The sequence below is a fragment of the Prunus mume genome, linkage group LG7, assembly GCF_029339155.1.
Source record: "Prunus mume cultivar Tortuosa linkage group LG7, ASM2933915v1, whole genome shotgun sequence".
NCBI lineage: Eukaryota > Viridiplantae > Streptophyta > Magnoliopsida > Rosales > Rosaceae > Prunus > Prunus mume.
This window is the reverse complement of record NC_142704.1, coordinates 14969203-14985284: the sequence shown is the minus strand read 5'-3', so window position 1 is coordinate 14985284 and position 16082 is coordinate 14969203.

Genomic DNA, 16082 nt, shown 5'->3' with positions numbered 1-16082 from the left:
CAAAACTCGTGTCAAAAATATAGTGTCATGGATCCACTTCCACACACACACAAAAGTAGTAATATCTATCTCTTTAGTACCCTCTCATTACCAACGGCCCACAACTGCTTAGCTAGAACAAATATGTTATAGGAAAGCTTATTGACCATTGATTCAATATGTAAAATGTTACTACAAGTGTGTGGATGAGGGTGAGAGTAAGGGTGAGCTAGCCATTAGAAGGGAACATGCATGGTTTAGTTCCCCCAAGTCTTCTCAGTAAGTTATACAACACCAAACTAAAACTGTATATATATGCTCTGGGTTGGGATCGCCAAGTAAACAGAAATAATTACCTGACCCTCTAAATGGATTTCAAAGCAAATAAAAGTCTTTACCACAGTCCACAGTATCACATAGAGATTCAAAATAGCCTTTAAAGTCGAAATAGCCATCTAGGACTACACGTAGTAAATATAACACAATGGTCAAAAACGACAAAAAACACATGCTCTCTAAAGAATCTGAAAATTCTAGACGGGTTTCCCCTATCACTAACTCGCTAAGTGCATATGATTGAAGTGACTGTAATTGCATACCTTATAACACGTGCACATTGCAGTGGCATTCTAGGAGATCCTTCCTCACACAATTTGGAACTTCATGAATCTTTGCCCCAAATCTAAAGCACTTGTGTTCATTTGTTGAAAATGCTTTAAAAGAATGACCGACTTCTAGTTCATCGAGATCCCTTTCACTATAAGAACAAGGTTTTTGAGGTTGAGGCAATGACCCTTCACCACTTAGCATTAAAACTGTAACTGGCATGCTTGGCCTATCTACCAAGTTATAAAAAAAAAACACCCAAAATGGGGGTTGAAATTATAAAAAAACCCAAGCACTATTTAAACATATAAACACACCCAAAACCCATCATTACACACACTCAAAACCCATTTATAAACACACCCAAAAAGTTGACTTTGGGGTTGATTTTGGGTGTGTTTCTATGTTTAAATAGTGCAGTTTTTATAAATACATGTCCTGTATATAGTATAGCCAACTATTCTAGATTCTTTTCAAAATAGTATAGCCGCACATAGTATAGCCGTGCGGCTATACCATTTGCTCACTTTTTTCCCAAAATAGTATAGCCGTCCGGCTACGCATTTGACAAGTGGCACCTTGGCCCGGGAGCGTCCCTTTTAAATAGTATAGCCGTGCGGCTATACGCTTTAAAATGAAAAAATATTTAAAAATATAAAATTAGTTTCTTCTTAACCTTTATTTTTTGGCCTACTTCTTTAATTTAATATATGTAATTAAGTAATATGTTAGCCTTTTTTAATTACTTTAATTAGTAACTAGCCCCTTGGCACATGCTCACACATGTGCCAATTGGTTTTAATTTTTGGAATTAAGAAAAGATAATATGAGTACTTATGTTTCATAAAGTATGACCTATTATCTTTTTTTTTTTTAATTTTAATATAAAAAATGTGAACGTATCATTTTATCATCATTTAATTAATAATTTTAATTCTCTATGTTTGAATTAACCACGGGCATTTTTTGGTATTTTGAATGTTTCACCATTCTCCGCCTTTTGCTTTATATATATAGATTATATTCTAAACAACAAATAGAATAATGAAATTAAATATGGTGTTTGCTCCACTAGGATACAACTTTCTAAATCAAAGTCCTAGCACTAGAGCTTTCATTTCTTGCGAAATTTTTGGGTTTATCGATGTGGCTATACAAGAATGATGATATGAATGTTCTCAACGAATTTATAGGACAAACTCAAAACATTATTTAAAAATAATTCAAATAATTAATTAACTAATCGGGTTTAATTTAAATCACAATGCCCAAGAGCCCTAAGGCCCAATGCTAACCTTTTGATTAACTATATATATATATATATATATATATTAATTAACCATTGGACACATAATTCTCACATATTATTGAAGAAAAATGATATATACTAAAATAAAATAGTATAGCCGTTCGGCTATACATTAGTTGCTTTTAAAAATTGTATTGCCGTGCTATACGGTAAAAAAAAAAACCGGTGCTACTCGTTTGACGCGTGGCGCATAAATGGTGGGCGGGTCTGTATATAGTATAGCCGACCGGCTATTCTAGATTCTTTTCAAAATAGTATAGCCGTGCGGCTATACCGTTTGCTCACTTTTTTCCCAAAATAGTATAGCCGACCGGTTTTACGCATTTGACACGTGGCACCTTGGCCCGGGAGCGTCCCTTTTAAATAGTATAGCCGTGCGGCTAGACGCTTTAAAATGAAAAAAAATATTTAAAAATATAAAATTAGTTTCTTCTTAACCTTTATTTTTTGGCCTACTTCTTTAATTTAATATATGTAATTAAGTAATATGTTAGCCTTTTTTAATTACTTTAATTAGTAACTAGCCCCTTGGCACATGCTCACACTTGTGCCAATTGGTTTTAATTTTTAGAATTAAGAAAAGATAATATGAGTACTTATGTTTCATAAAGTATGACCTATTATCTTTTTTTTAAAAAAAATTTTAATATAAAAAATGTGAATGTATCATATTATCATCATTTAATTAATAATTTTAATTCTCTATGTTTGAATTAACCACGGGCATTTTTTGGTATTTTGAATGTTTCACCATTCTCCGCCTTTTGCTTTATATATATAGATTATATTTTGAACAACAAATGGAATAATGAAATTAAATATGGTGTTTGCTCCACTAGGATACAACTTTCTAAATCAAAGTCCTAGCACTAGAGCTTTCATTTCTTGCGAAATTTTGGGTTTATCGATGTGGCTATACAAGAATGATGATATGAATGTTCTCAACGAATTTATAGGACAAACTCAAAACATTATTTAAAAATAATTCAAATAATTAATTAACTAATCGGGTTTAATTTAAATCACAATGCCCAAGAGCCCTAAGGCCCAATGCTAACCTTTTGATTAACTATATATATATATATATATATATTAATTAACCATTGGACACATAATTCTCACATATTATTGAAGAAAAATGATATATACTAAAATAAAATAGTATAGCCGTTCGGCTATACATTAGTTGCTTTTAAAATTGTATTGCCGTGGCTATACGGTAAAAAAAAACGGTGCTACTCGTTTGTGTGTGCGCATAAATGGTGGTGGGTCTGTATATAGTATAGCCGACCGGCTATTCTAGATTCTTTTCAAAATAGTATAGCCGTGCGCTATACCGTTTGCTCACTTTTTTCCCAAAATAGTATAGCCGACCGGTTTTACGCATTTGACACGTGGCACCTTGGCCCGGGAGCGTCCCTTTTAAATAGTATAGCCGTGCGGCTATACGCTTTAAAATGAAAAAAAATATTTAAAAATATAAAATTAGTTTCTTCTTAACCTTTATTTTTTGGCCTACTTCTTTAATTTAATATATGTAATTAAGTAATATGTTAGCCTTTTTTAATTACTTTAATTAGTAACTAGCCCCTTGGCACATGCTCACACTTGTGCCAATTGGTTTTAATTTTTAGAATTAAGAAAAGATAATATGAGTACTTATGTTTCAGAAAGTATGACCTATTATCTTTTTTTTTTTTAATTTTTAATATAAAAAATGTGAATGTATCATATTATCATCATTTAATTAATAATTTTAATTCTCTATGTTTGAATTAACCACGGGCATTTTTTGGTATTTTGAATGTTTCACCATTCTCCGCCTTTTGCTTTATATATATAGATTATATTTTGAACAACAAATAGAATAATGAAATTAAATATGGTGTTTGCTCCACTAGGATACAACTTTCTAAATCAAAGTCCAAGCACTAGAGCTTTCATTTCTTGCGAAATTTTTGGGTTTATCGATGTGGCTATACAAGAATGATGATATGAATGTTCTCAACGAATTTATAGGACAAACTCAAAACATTATTTAAAAATAATTCAAATAATTAATTAACTAATCGGGTTTAATTTAAATCACAATGCCCAAGAGCCCTAAGGCCCAATGCTAACCTTTTGATTAACTATATATATATATATATATATATATATAATTAACCATTGGACACATAATTCTCACATATTATTGAAGAAAAATGATATATACTAAAATAAAATAGTATAGCCGTTCGGCTATACATTAGTTGCTTTTAAAAATTGTATTGCCGTGCGGCTATACGGTAAAAAAAAAAAACCGGTGCTACTCGTTTGACGCGTGGCGCATAAATGGTGGGCGGGTCTGTATATAGTATAGCCGACCGGCTATTCTAGATTCTTTTCAAAATAGTATAGCCGTGCGGCTATACCGTTTGCTCACTTTTTTCCCAAAATAGTATAGCCGACCGGTTTTACGCATTTGACACGTGGCACCTTGGCCCGGGAGCGTCCCTTTTAAATAGTATAGCCGTGCGGCTATACGCTTTAAAATGAAAAAAAATATTTAAAAATATAAAATTAGTTTCTTCTTAACCTTTATTTTTTGGCCTACTTCTTTAATTTAATATATGTAATTAAGTAATATGTTAGCCTTTTTTAATTACTTTAATTAGTAACTAGCCCCTTGGCACATGCTCACACTTGTGCCAATTGGTTTTAATTTTTAGAATTAAGAAAAGATAATATGAGTACTTATGTTTCATAAAGTATGACCTATTATCTTTTTTTTTAAATTTTAATATAAAAATGTGAATGTATCATATTATCATCATTTAATTAATAATTTTAATTCTCTATGTTTGAATTAACCACGGGCATTTTTTGGTATTTTGAATGTTTCACCATTCTCCGCCTTTTGCTTTATATATATAGATTATATTTTGAACAACAAATAGAATAATGAAATTAAATATGGTGTTTGCTCCACTAGGATACAACTTTCTAAATCAAAGTCCAAGCACTAGAGCTTTCATTTCTTGAAATTTTTGGGTTTATCGATGTGGCTATACAAGAATGATGATATGAATGTTCTCAACGAATTTATAGGACAAACTCAAAACATTATTTAAAAATAATTCAAATAATTAATTAACTAATCGGGTTTAATTTAAATCACAATGCCCAAGAGCCCTAAGGCCCAATGCTAACCTTTTGATTAATTATATATATATATATATTAATTAACCATTGGACACATAATTCTCACATATTATTGAAGAAAAATGATATATACTAAAATAAAATAGCATAGCCGTTCTATACACAGTGTTCCCCTTAGTTGCTTTTAAAAATTGTATAGCTATATGTTTCACTAAAACACCTAAAATGGGGTTGAAATTATAAAAAAACCCAAGCACTATTTAAACATATAAACACACCCAAAACCCATCATTACACACACTCAAAACCTATTTATAAACACACCCAAAAAGTTGACTTTGGGTTTGATTTTGGGTGTGTTTCTATGTTTAAATAGTGCTTGAGTTTTTTTATAAATACATGTCTAGGATTAGGTTTATTTATAAATTTGTAAAAAACCGGTGCTACTCGTTTGACGCGTGGCGCAGAAATGGTGGGCGGGTCTGTATATAGTATAGCCAACCGGCTATTCTAGATTCTTTTCAAAATAGTATAGCCGCACATAGTATAGCCGTGCGGCTATACCATTTGCTCACTTTTTTCCCAAAATAGTATAGCCGTCCGGCTTTACGCATTTGACAAGTGGCACCTTGGCCCGGGAGCGTCCCTTTTAAATAGTATAGCCGTGCGGCTATACGCTTTAAAATGAAAAAAAATATTTAAAAATATAAAATTAGTTTCTTCTTAACCTTTATTTTTTGGCCTACTTCTTTAATTTAATATATGTAATTAAGTAATATGTTAGCCTTTTTTAATTACTTTAATTAGTAACTAGCCCCTTAGCACATGCTCACACATGTGCCAATTGGTTTTAATTTTTATTAAGAAAAGATAATATGAGTACTTATGTTTCATAAAGTATGACCTATTATTTTTTTTTTTAATTATTAATATAAAAAATGTGAATGTATCATTTTATCATCATTTAATTAATAATTTTAATTCTCTATGTTTGAATTAACCACGGGCATTTTTTGGTATTTTGAATGTTTCACCATTCTCTTGCTTTATATATATAGATTATATTTAAACAACAAATAGAATAATGAAATTAAATATGGTGTTTGCTCCACTAGGATACAACTTTCTAAATCAAAGTGGCACTAGCTTTCATTTCTAGCGAAATTTTTGGGTTTATCGATGTGGCTATACAAGAATGATGATATGAATGTTCTCAACGAATTTATAGGACAAACTCAAAACATTATTTAAAAATAATTCAAATAATTAATTAACTAATCGGGTTTAATTTAATTCACAATGCCCAAGAGCCCTAAGGCCCAATGCTAACCTTTTGATTAATTATATATATATATTAATTAACCATTGGACACATAATTCTCACATATTATTGAAGAAAAATGATATATACTAAAATAAAATAGTATAGCCGTTCGGCTATACACAGTGTTCCCTTTAGTTGCTTTTAAAAATTGTAAGCCGTGCGGCTATACGGTACTACTCGTTTGTGGCGCATAAATGGTGTCTGTATATAGTATAGCCGACCGGCTATTATGGATTCTTTTTCAAAATAGTATAGCCGCACATAGTATAGCCGTGCGGCTATACCATGCTCACTTTTTTCCCAAAATAGTGTAGCCGACCGGCTTTACGCATTTGACAAGTGGCACCTTGCGTCCTTTAAATAGTATAGCCGTGCGGCTATACCTTTAAAATGAAAAAAAATATTTAAAAATATAAAATTAGTTTCTTCTTAACCTTTATTTTTTGGCCTACTTCTTTAATTTAATATATGTAATTAAGTAATATGTTAGCCTTTTTTAATTACTTTAATTAGTAACTAGCCCCTTGGCACATGCTCACACTTGTGCCAATTGGTTTTAATTTTTAGAATTAAGAAAAGATAATATGAGTACTTATGTTTCATAAAGTATGACCTATTATCTTTTTTTTTTTAATTTTTAATATAAAAAATGTGAATGTATCATATTATCATCATTTAATTAATAATTTTAATTCTCTATGTTTGAATTAACCACGGGCATTTTTTGGTATTTTGAATGTTTCACCATTCTCCGCCTTTTGCTTTATATATATAGATTATATTTTGAACAACAAATAGAATAATGAAATTAAATATGGTGTTTGCTCCACTAGGATACAACTTTCTAAATCAAAGTCCTAGCACTAGAGCTTTCATTTCTTGCGAAATTTTTGGGTTTATCGATGTGGCTATACAAGAATGATGATATGAATGTTCTCAACGAATTTATAGGACAAACTCAAAACATTACTTAAAAATAATTCAAATAATTAATTAACTAATCGGGTTTAATTTAAATCACAATGCCCAAGAGCCCTAAGGCCCAATGCTAACCTTTTGATTAACTATATATATATATATATTAATTAACCATTGGACACATAATTCTCACATATTATTGAAGAAAAATGATATATACTAAAATAAAATAGTATACCCGTTCGGCTATACATTAGTTGCTTTTAAAAATTGTATAGCCGTGCGGCTATTAAAAAAACCGGTGCGTTTACGCGTGGCGCATAAATGGTGGGCGGGTCTGTATATAGTATAGCCGACCGGCTATTCTAGATTCTTTTCAAAATAGTATAGCCGCACATAGTATAGCCGTGCCTATACCGTTTGCTCACTTTTTTCCCAAAATAGTATAGCCGACCGGTTTTACGCATTTGACACGTGGCACCTTGGCCCGGGTGCGTCCCTTTTAAATAGTATAGCCGTGCGGCTATACGCTTTAAAATGAAAAAAAATATTAAAAATATAAAATTAGTTTCTTTTAACCTTTATTTTTTGGCTACTTCTTTAATTTAATATATGTAATTAAGTAATATGTTAGTCTTTTTTAAGTACTTTAATTAGTAACTAGCCCCTTAGCACATGCTCACACTCACACATGTGCCAATTGGTTTTAATTTTTAGAATTAAGAAAAGATAATATGAGTACTTATGTTTCATAAAGTATGACCTATTATCTTTTTTTTTTTTTTTTTAATTTTTAATATAAAAAATGTGAATGTATCATATTATCATCATTTAATTAATAATTTTAATTCTCTATGTTTGAATTAACCACGGGCATTTTTGGTATTTTGAATGTTTCACCATTCTCCGCCTTTTGCTTTATATATATAGATTATATTTTGAACAACAAATAGAATAATGAAATTAAATATGGTGTTTGCTCCACTAGGATACAACTTTCTAAATCAAAGTCCTAGCACTAGAGCTTTCATTTCTTGCGAAATTTTTGGGTTTATCGATGTGGCTATACAAGAATGATGATATGAATGTTCTCAACGAATTTATAGGACAAACTCAAAACATTATTTAAAAATAATTCAAATAATTAATTAACTAATCGGGTTTAATTTAAATCACAATGCCCAAGAGCCCTAAGGCCCAATGCTAACCTTTTGATTAACTATATATATATATATATATTAATTAACCATTGGACATATAATTCTCACATATTATTGAAGAAAAATAATATATACTAAAATAAAATACTATACCCGTTCGGCTATACATTAGTTGCTTTTAAAAATTGTATAGCCGTGCGGCTATACGGTAAAAAAACGGTGCTACTCGTTTGACGCGTGGCGCATAAATGGTGGGCGGGTCTGTATATAGTATAGCCGACCGGCTATTCTAGATTCTTTTCAAAATAGTATAGCCGCACATAGTATAGCCGTGCGGCTATACCGTTTGCTCACTTTTTTCCCAAAATAGTATAGCCGACCGGTTTTACGCATTTGACACGTTGCACCTTGGCCCGGGAGCGTCCCTTTTAAATAGTATAGCCCGGCTATACGCTTTAAATGAAAAAAAATATTTAAAAATATAAAATTAGTTTCTTCTTAACCTTTATTTTTTGGCCTACTTCTTTAATTTAATATATGTAATTAAGTAATATGTTAGCCTTTTTTAATTACTTTAATTAGTAACTAGCCCCTTGGCACATGCTCACACTTGTGCCAATTGGTTTTAATTTTTAAAATTAAGAAAAGATAATATGAGTACTTATGTTTCAGAAAGTATGACCTATTATCTTTTTTTTTTTTAAATTTTTAATATAAAAAATGTGAATGTATCATATTATCATCATTTAATTAATAATTTTAATTCTCTATGTTTGAATTAACCACGGGCATTTTTTGGTATTTTGAATGTTTCACCATTCTCCTCCTTTTGCTTTATATATATAGATTATATTTTAAACAACAAATAGAATAATGAAATTAAATATGGTGTTTGCTCCACTAGGATACAACTTTCTAAATCAAAGTCCAAGCACTAGAGCTTTCATTTCTAGCGAAATTTTTGGGTTTATCGATGTGGCTATACAAGAATGATGATATGAATGCTCTCAACGAATTTATAGGACAAACTCAAAACATTATTTAAAAATAATTCAAATAATTAATTAACTAATCGGGTTTAATTTAAATCACAATGCCCAAGAGCCCTAAGGCCCAATGCTAACCTTTTGATTAATTATATATATATATATTAATTAACCATTGGACACATAATTCTCACATATTATTGAAGAAAAATGATATATACTAAAATAAAATAGTATAGCCGTTCGGCTATACATTAGTTGCTTTTAAAAATTGTATAGCCGTGCGGCTATACGGTAAAAAAAAAAACCGGTGCTACTCGTTTGACGCGTGGCGCATAAATGGTGGGCGTCTGTATATAGTATAGCCGACCGGCTATTCTAGATTCTTTTCAAAATAGTATAGCCGCACATAGTATAGCCGTGCGGCTATACCGTTTGCTCACTTTTTTCCCAAAATAGTATAGCCGACCGGTTTTACGCATTTGACACGTGGCACCTTGGCCGGGAGCGTCCCTTTTAAATAGTATAGCCGTGCGGCTATACGCTTTAAAATGAAAAAAAATATTTAAAAATATAAAATTAGTTTCTTCTTAACCTTTATTTTTTGGCCTACTTCTTTAATTTAATATATGTAATTAAGTAATATGTTAGCCTTTTTTAATTACTTTAATTAGTAACTAGCCCCTTGGCACATGCTCACACTTGTGCCAATTGGTTTTAATTTTTAGAATTAAGAAAAGATAATATGAGTACTTATGTTTCAGAAAGTATGACCTATTATCTTTTTTTTTTTTAATTTTTAATATAAAAAATGTGAATGTATCATATTATCATCATTTAATTAATAATTTTAATTCTCTATGTTTGAATTAACCACGGGCATTTTTTGGTATTTTGAATGTTTCACCATTCTCCGCCTTTTGCTTTATATATATAGATTATATTTTGAACAACAAATAGAATAATGAAATTAAATATGGTGTTTGCTCCACTAGGATACAACTTTCTAAATCAAAGTCCTAGCACTAGAGCTTTGATTTCTTGCGAAATTTTTGGGTTTATCGATGTGGCTATACAAGAATGATGATATGAATGTTCTCAACGAATTTATAGGACAAACTCAAAACATTATTTAAAAATAATTCAAATAATTAATTAACTAATCGGGTTTAATTTAAATCACAATGCCCAAGAGCCCTAAGGCCCAATGTTAACCTTTTGATTAACTATATATATATATATATATATTAATTAACCATTGGACACATAATTCTCACATATTATTGAAGAAAAATGATATATACTAAAATAAAATAGTATAGCCGTTCGGCTATACATTAGTTGCTTTTAAAAATTGTATAGCCGTGCGGCTATACGGTAAAAAAATCCGGTGCTACTCGTTTGACGCGTGGCGCATAAATGGTGGGCGGGTCTGTATATAGTATAGCCGACCGGCTATTCTAGATTCTTTTTCAAAATAGTATAGCCGTGCGGCTATACCATTTGCTCACTTTTTTCCCAAAATAGTGTAGCCGACCGGTTTTACGCATTTGACACGTGGCACCTTGGCCCGGGGCGTCCCTTTTAAATAGTATAGCCGTGCGGCTATACGCTTTAAAATGAAAAAAAATATTTAAAAATATAAAATTAGTTTCTTCTTAACCTTTATTTTTTGGCCTACTTCTTTAATTTAATATATGTAATTAAGTAATATGTTAGCCTTTTTTAATTACTTTAATTAGTAACTAGCCCCTTGGCACATGCTCACACTTGTGCCAATTGGTTTTAATTTTTAGAATTAAGAAAAGATAATATGAGTACTTATGTTTCATAAAGTATGACCTATTATCTTTTTTTTTTTTAATTTTTAATATAAAAAATGTGAATGTATCATATTATCATCATTTAATTAATAATTTTAATTCTCTATGTTTGAATTAACCACGGGCATTTTTTGGTATTTTGAATGTTTCACCATTCTCCGCCTTTTGCTTTATATATATAGATTATATTCTAAACAACAAATAGAATAATGAAATTAAATATGGTGTTTGCTCCACTAGGATACAACTTTCTAAATCAAAGTCGTAGCACTAAAGCTTTCATTTCTTAGCGAAATTTTTGGGTTTATCGATGTGGCTATACAAGAATGATGATATGAATGTTCTCAACGAATTTATAGGACAAACTCAAAACATTATTTAAAAATAATTCAAATAATTAATTAACTAATCGGGTTTAATTTAAATCACAATGCCCAAGAGCCCTAAGGCCCAATGCTAACCTTTTGATTAATATATATATATATATTAATTAACCATTGGACACATAATTCTCACATATTATTGAAGAAAAATGATATATACTAAAATAAAATAGTATAGCCGTTCGGCTATACACAGTGTTTAGTTGCTTTTAAAAATTGTAATAGCCGTGCGGCTATACGGTAAAAAAAAAAATCCGGTGCTACTCGTTTGACGCGTGGCGCATAAATGGTGGGCGGGTCTGTATATAGTATAGCCGACCGGCTATTAGATTCTTTTTCAAAATAGTATAGCCGCACATAGTATAGCCGTGCGGCTATACCATTTGCTCACTTTTTTCCCAAAATAGTGTAGCCGACCGGCTTTACGCATTTGACAAGTGGCACCTTGGCCCGGGAGCGTCCTTTTAAATAGTATAGCCGTGCGGCTATACGCTTTAAAATGAAAAAAAATATTTAAAAATATAAAATTAGTTTCTTCTTAACCTTTATTTTTTGGCCTACTTCTTTAATTTAATATATGTAATTAAGTAATATGTTAGCCTTTTTTAATTACTTTAATTAGTAACTAGCCCCTTGGCACATGCTCACACTCACACATGTGCCAATTGGTTTTAATTTTTAGAATTAAGAAAAGATAATATGAGTACTTATGTTTCATAAAGTATGACCTATTATCTTCTTTTTTAATTTTTAATATAAAAAATGTGAATGTATCATATTATCATCATTTAATTAATAATTTTAATTCTCTATGTTTGAATTAACCACGGGCATTTTTTGGTATTTTGATTGTTTCACCATTCTCCGCCTTTTGCTTTATATATATAGATTATATTTTGAACAACAAATAGAATAATGAAATTAAATATGGTGTTTGCTCCACTAGGATACAACTTTCTAAATCAAAGTCTAGCACTAAAGCTTTGATTTCTAGCGAAATTTTTGGGTTTATCGATGTGGCTATACAAGAATGATGATATGAATGTTCTCAACGAATTTATAGGACAAACTCAAAACATTATTTAAAAATAATTCAAATAATTAATTAACTAATCGGGTTTAATTTAAATCACAATGCCCAAGAGCCTAAGGCCCAATGCTAACCTTTTGATTAATTATATATATATATATATATTAATTAACCATTGGACACATAATTCTCACATATTATTGAAGAAAAATGATATATACTAAAATAAAATAGTATAGCCGTTCGGCTATACATGTTCCCCTTAGTTGCTTTTAAAAATTGTATAGCCGTGCGGCTATACGGTAAAAAAATCGGTGCTACTCGTTTGACGCGTGGCGCGTAAATGGTGGGCGGGTCTGTATATAGTATAGCCGACCGGCTATTTAGATTCTTTTTCAAAATAGTATAGCCGTGCGGCTATACCATTTGCTCACTTTTTTCCCAAAATAGTGTAGCCGACCGGCTTTACGCATTTGACAAGTGGTACCTTGGACCGGGAGCGTCCTTTTAAATAGTATAGCCGTTCGGCTATACGCTTTAAAATGAAAAAAAATATTTAAAAATATAAAATTAGTTTCTTCTTAACCTTTATTTTTTGGCCTACTTCTTTAATTTAATATATGTAATTAAGTAATATGTTAGCCTTTTTTAATTACTTTAATTAGTAACTAGCCCCTTAGCACATGCTCACACATGTGCCAATTGGTTTTAATTTTAGAATTAAGAAAAGATAATATGAGTACTTATGTTTCATAAAGTATGACCTATTATCTTTTTCTTTTTTAATTTTTAATATAAAAAATGTGAATGTATCATATTATCATCATTTAATTAATAATTTTAATTCTCTATGTTTGAATTAACCACGGGCATTTTTTGGTATTTTGAATGTTTCACCATTCTCCGCCTTTTGCTTTATATATATAGATTATATTTTAAACAACAAATAGAATAATGAAATTAAATATGGTGTTTGCTCCACTAGGATACAACTTTCTAAATCAAAGTCGTAGCACTAAAGCTTTCATTTCTAGCGAAATTTTTGGGTTTATCGATGTGGCTATACAAGAATGATGATATGAATGTTCTCAACGAATTTATAGGACAAACTCAAAACATTATTTAAAAATAATTCAAATAATTAATTAACTAATCGGGTTTAATTTAAATCATAATGCCCAAGAGCCCTAAGGCCCAATGCTAACCTTTTGATTAATATATATATATATATATTAATTAACCATTGGACACATAATTCTCACATATTATTGAAGAAAAATGATATATACTAAAGTAAAATAGTTGTAGGGGGTTTTTTGTTCCAGCAGCCTGACGAATGGGCCTGGGCTTGTAAGAAGACAACGAGCAAAATCCCCCAAATGCCTGAGTTGAAACCAAGCTCCCAAGAGAGTTTTAGAAAATCTGATGAGATTTTAAAAGAACACTCTCAGGATCACTTTACTAACACCCAAATAAGCATGATGATTTCACTAATGACTTAGCCTGATGAGCATGTGGCATGGGAGCTAAGCTTTCACGAGTTTAGCAATTTGAGAGAGAGAGAGAGAGAGAGAGACATGAGTTTCTTGCAGAGGATAAAATCTAAACTGGGAACGAAGGAAAAATTAGCAAGATTTTATCTCAGGGAAAGAAGAAAACAACGGAGAAAGAGGATTGGGTGGCTTGAGTAGATTCAGGTTGCTTGACAAAGCTTGGTCAGGCTCTGGTTTCTTACAAAGGAAATATTAGCACGATTCCTATCCTAAGGGAGAAGAAGGATGAACGAAAGAAAGGTTTGGGTGGCTTGAGTAGATTCCAGTTTGCTTGACAAAGCTTGGTCAGGCTCTGGATGGTTGAGTTGTGGATGGGTTTTCTGGGTAGCAAAAGTCTCCTTTTATAGGCGTTAAGAGCTCTAATTTTGTCTGGTTTTCCTCTTCCTTTTTTCCTTGGCAGCTCCTACTTAGCCCTATTTTGATGAATTTCTCCATCCAAGGAGCATGGGTAAGGAACCTTTTATGGTTCCAATGGTTTGACGCAGTTGGGCTTTCCCATAGAGGGGAAGGCGCCACCTGCTTTCCTTATGTTTTCTCCAAGGCGAGCTTACAGAGGAAAAGAGAAGAGATGAAGCCTTTTGTCCGATGGACACTTCTCTCACCCCCATGGATTTCCTCTGGTCTTGCCATGGCTCCCTTGTGACCATTGTTTGGAGTTCAAATGGGAATAGGACTTGACGCCAGATTTTTGCAAGTTGCTGGGCTTGGGCTTGTACATATGGTATTGGGTCCTCTGGCTTTGTTGCTTCTATCGTTTGACAGGCTTTCGTCAAGCTGCTAGAAAGGTTTTCTTTTTTTAATTCTATTGATGTGGGCTGGGCTAAATATCTTGGTAGGTTCTTTGGTGTCTTCCTAGAGCATGGGTCAATTTTTCTCCTCTCTCTCATGCTAACCCATGTGCTTGGGTTCTAGGAACGGGCTTGAGTTTCAAAGCCCCCAAGTGGCTTGAAACTTACGTTCCTTGAACCCTCAATGGGCCCCGTAATTGCTTGTTTCCTTCCATACCACAACCTTCTCAGTAAGCCCCGGTTAATTTTGTGGCTTGGGCCCACTTAGGCTTGTAGCGTGGTTAGGTGTGAGATAACAATTTTGTGCTTGGCATGGCATATTGCTTGGCATGTTTTAATTTTATCGTCCTTGGGAAGGACTGCGATGTTTAAGTTTGGCATGGGCTTGTAGAGCCGGTATATTTTATCTCAACCCCTAGCATGGCTAATTTATTTAGCATGGCACGTGAACTACAACTCGCATGTGGTGGGTTCTCGTGTACTTCGCTTTACGTTTTTCCTTAGTAGAGTGTCGTTTTGGGTTGATAATTTATTCGGGCCCAACCATGGATTTTTTGGGCCTCAACATTAGCCCCCTTAATTATAAGGGCCATGGATAGTCTTTGGAATGGGCAGAATAATTAAACCCAGCCCAAAAAAAATCAGATTTGTATTTGTAGAGAACTTCTTCTCTTCCCGGGTGCAAAATGATGGCGCATCGTGATTGGTTCCAGCGGTTATTTGCAGTTTCCCAACGCCAACCGCCTTCTTCTTCTATTATTATTTTCTTCCTTTTCTTCCTTTCTCCCTCATTTCTCGCACCAGACCCAACCTTCTTCCAATTTTCTTTTCTTCGCTCCCTTCCCTTCTCCAACAGACTCGGGTGGTGAGGAGTGAGATCGGGTAGAAGTCATCTGCCTCCAATCGTTGTGAAGAGGCCCATGCCAAGTTCGACTCCGCCCCTCCCTTATTCGAAAGGCTCCGTTCGTCGCTGCTGAAGGGGCCTCCTTGTGCGATTTTCTTCCAAAAATCCTCGATTTCTCTCATTTTCTTGGTGTATTCAAGATCCTTCTTTGGGGAATTCAACAAGGTATGCTTTT